This window comes from Acanthisitta chloris, unplaced genomic scaffold, assembly GCF_000695815.1.
Source record: "Acanthisitta chloris isolate BGI_N310 unplaced genomic scaffold, ASM69581v1 scaffold38634, whole genome shotgun sequence".
Classification (NCBI taxonomy): domain Eukaryota; kingdom Metazoa; phylum Chordata; class Aves; order Passeriformes; family Acanthisittidae; genus Acanthisitta; species Acanthisitta chloris.
In genome coordinates this window covers 5,807-10,024 of record NW_008670512.1, presented here as the reverse complement: position 1 = coordinate 10,024, position 4,218 = coordinate 5,807, and positions in this window count along the sequence as shown.

Genomic DNA, 4,218 nt, shown 5'->3' with positions numbered 1-4,218 from the left:
CCACTTGGGGAAGAACTGGTGGAGATTCAGAACACCTACATCCAGGTGAGTTGGTGCATTTCTGTGTTGGTACGTGGACAGTGACAGTGAATATATTGACAGCTCTAGGCTTGCAATAGCTGATAAAGGCAACACCTCCCTATGCAATTAACATTTTCTTTGAGCACAAGGCAATGGAAAAACCATGTTTTCTACTCCAGCAGCTGCTGTTCCACTTTGCACCAGTGACACCTGTTACCTTGCAGTAAAAGCTCAGGTGGAAAATTTGCAGTGGAATTAGTTTTCTTATTCTCTTTCTGGAGTCTCTGCAAAATTACTATGAGACCCAAACTGAGAATTACTTTGTTTTGGGCTCAGTGATCTCAGAGGTCTTTTCCAACCTAATTGTTCCTGTGATTTGGCTGAGTTGAGTGTATCAAAGTGTGGGTAATGGCCATGGTTGTGTTATGCAGGTTATTACCTGCCTTATGGAATCTGTCTGTGCACTGGGACATTTGCTCTGATTAAGAATATTCTTTAGAGCTTTAAGTCATCTGTAAGTGTAATTAGTTCTCCTGGATTTTTTAATAGTTTTTTTGGAGGGGTTTGTTTGTTGTTGGTTTTTTTCCTTCTGAGAGCTCTTTTTTCTCTTCTTTTTTTCCCCAATCTGTAATGTCCAAATATAGGAGAGATTTTCAGTGCTCAGAACAGTGTAGCCAGTCAGACTTAATGATCTGTGTCTTCTCACTAAGGTACCAGTAGGCAAATGTGCTTATTGTTTGCTAAGAGGCATAAAAAATCAGGATTAAGTTAGTACCAGACTGTTGACCTCCAAGTATGGTTTTGGTTAGGGTTTAATGACTTTGGTGTTGTTTGTGAAGATCGTTGCAAGGCAAACTTGTAAGTGCATCATGTGTTTTCAAACCAGTGACCTGAGAGTGAATTTAAGTGAGCAAATTCCACTGGTAAGCTTTAAAAATACATTTCAAGGAGAGTTTTGCATCACTGCAGGTGCCTCTGAGCACTGCTGAGTGCAGGGATTGGTTTGGGGCTGTTTCACTTGAGATTTAAGCTGCAGTAAGCACCTATGGCTATGTGCTGGTGTAACTGGGAAGCATGGACAAACCTTGCCAGGGCTCCAGTGGTTTGTTTCCTCCCTTTGGTCTGATATTTGCATTGCTACTGCTTTACTTAGAGACTACAACTCCTAGTAGCATAGAGGGGGTAAGAGGCTGGTTTGGTGTGTGTGGACAAGCCAAACCTTGGCCGTGGAGGCCTCAGCACATTGCAAAGTGGCTCCTGTGCCTCAGTTTGTGGGTTTATATAAGGGGCCATTTGATATCTGGGGCTCAAATAGCCTTTGTAAAATCAGAGCAGCAGCTCGTGACTCCCCTGTTCCCACCCAAAGGCAAAAGGACGGGTGGGTGTGCTCCGAGGACCAGAGCCAGGTGTTCTCTGCACAATACAATCATTACCTTTAATTCTGACAGACAGTACCAGTAAACAAGACAACATTTGAGTGAAAATGAAGGACAGTGTAGAACTGCACAGCACAAGGATGCCAGAAAAACCTCTGTCTCTATGTGTTTCCATACAAGAAGCAAGGCCCTGAGTGTCACAACAGCTGGAATAGACATTTTAGGCACTAACACTTGCTTGGAAAATACACTGTATGCAGGACATCACTCATCTCTTAAGGCTACATCATTTAATCTGCCAAAAACAGGGCTGATTTCTGGTTTAGTAGCTCCTTTGAGCAGTGGAAATCTAGTAACTTCAAATGAAAAGTGAAAATCCATGGATGTCTTCCAAAGCAGAGCAAGGGATGGATAATAATACCTGGGTAATAAACACCTGCTCCTAGGTAATGGTGGTTGACATGGTGTTTTCAAGTGGGAATAACAGCAGTGTTTTCTTTGTTGTTACACCAGTTGGTGTAACAACTAAGTAAACCTTATTGTGTGTCAGGTAAGAACTGGAATTCTCTGCCCATGCTGGTGAGGGGCAATTATAGACCTTGGTACCATGTTCCATAGCCATAAAATGTATCTTCACACCCAGGGTAAGAAGGTGTGTCTCAGCAGCAGAAGCCATCTAACACCAGTCAGAATAAATAAACACTACCTTGGGGTTCACAGCTTGACACAAACAACACGAACACTTGGCTGCAGGTGGGGCATCAGCACACTCACAGAAACCTGCTCCTGCCTCAGCAACAGCAATGGCTCTAGCACATCACCCACGAGGAGCTCACTCACAGTGGGGGTTAGGCTGCCTAGGGACATCAGACACAGCGAATGCTCTTTGCAGCAGAGGTTTCAAATGTAAACTATGTACAAACTGGTGCTTTGTGGGGGGAGGATCTCCCTGCTTCCAAAAGCTATCAGGCAGCTGTTGTGCCAAAGCATTAGGATCATTTCTCTAAGTGGCAAAAGCAATCAGGTTGCAGAAACATCTTTAATTTGCCATCAGATTTTGTCAAAGGTGAAAATTATTTGCTCTTATCAAAGTCTGGGGGGGGTTATGAGGAGAAAACCTTTTAATGAATGCCTCCCTGGGCCCTTTATGCAACTCACTTTTTAAAACCTTTTGATTGTTTTCCATTAATTATTAGGTTTATCTTATCTTTATTATCTTCCAGTACTGGTTGGCATTTTGTAATGTCTCTTTGCCCAGGCTGTGATCCTTTCTTGCGTTTTTGTTGGGTTTTTCCTCCCCCCCCCAAAGACTACTGGTTTGTTTGTGTTAGACTAAGGCTTTTCTCTCTCTATTTCCTTTTTCCTCTCTCCTTGCTGTCTCCCAAGGAATCTCCACCCCCAGCAAGCACCAGAGGGCACCTTGGTCCCACTTCAGCCAGGTCCAGCAGCACTCTGAGCCTGCTGCTGTGGGGAGAGGTTCTGGGTTAAGCACAAAGCCAGTGCAGCACAGAGCATGGTGGGACCAGGATGCTTCAAGTTCTTCCCGAAGTACTCCATAAATCCACTTTTGGGGTTGTTTTTTCATTCTGCTGTGAGCTAGCAGCCACAGCCTCTGCTTGCTGCTCTCTGTGTGCTCATTAAAGAGCACAAAAGCTCTGCTTAAACCGTAAATCCTGTAATGGCTGAACAATGCTGGTGATGTACTTAATGAATGATATATAAAACCACATTTACTTCTATGAACATTCAACTCTACCATCACATCAATAAGGGGAGGCATTAAGGAGGGACTTTTGAGAGCAGAACTGTTTGCTACCCCAATTCTAAAGTGCAGTAGGTGCTGTTGGACTGTGTGAACCAGTGCGAGTGCTGCTCTCAGACCTCCTGAGGCACCTGGGGCTGCCAGAGCTGGCCCTTCCCAGCGTGCCAGGCCAGCAGCTCTCTGCCTGAGGGGTTAGCATGTGGAGGAAGGGTAAGACAGACCAGAGATTGGGTACTGGGAAGGAAAATTCTCACAGTGAGGATGGTCAAACACTGGAATAGGGCCCAGAGGGGCTGGGGGTTCCTCAGCCCTGGAGATACTCAACATCCACCTCTGCCTGGCCCTTCTTTCAACACAGGTGACTGCCAGAGGTCACCTCTGGCTGATTGTTTTTCAGTGACTCTGTCACTGTTAGTGTCATTTATAACACTGATAGTGTGGTACTGCCAGAGGAGTGTCAAAAGGACTGAACTACCTACTTACTGCAGTGGTTTAACACCAGCAAAGATGTGTGAATCACAAAACTGAGGAGTTAAGAATAAGCAGTTTGCATTTAGGAATGCCAAAGAGAGTCATGGGATTCCTGGGAGGGTGTGATGAAGGTGATCTGTAACTTTTGCTATCAAACCTTTCATGAGCATTAGGACTGTTCTGCCTTTGTGGTCTCTTCTCCAGACTAAAAGAACTTTGGTTGGATGCTCTCTGAGGTAAGCATTGGGAACCTTTGCCTCACGGATGGTGACACCCAAAGCAGTCAGCATTGGCCTACTCTGACTCCTTGGGTCAGTCCCAGGGGGCTAAATCTGCGAGTTCTCTACAGGAATTAAGACCTGGACATTCTTTTTCTGCTTGTGTGAGGTGGGCTTGGTGTGTGTCCCACTGAAAGCCCCAAGGGGGTCTGTGTGCAGCAGCAGGATCTCCTAGAGGACTCTTCCAAGCCACAAGCAGACTAGGGATGCCAATAAGTGGACAAGAGGAGAGGCCTCTGCCTCCCTTATCTTGTTAAAAAAAATAAGGTGAACTAACTTTTAAAGTGCTAAAAATCTCTGTTAAAATAGT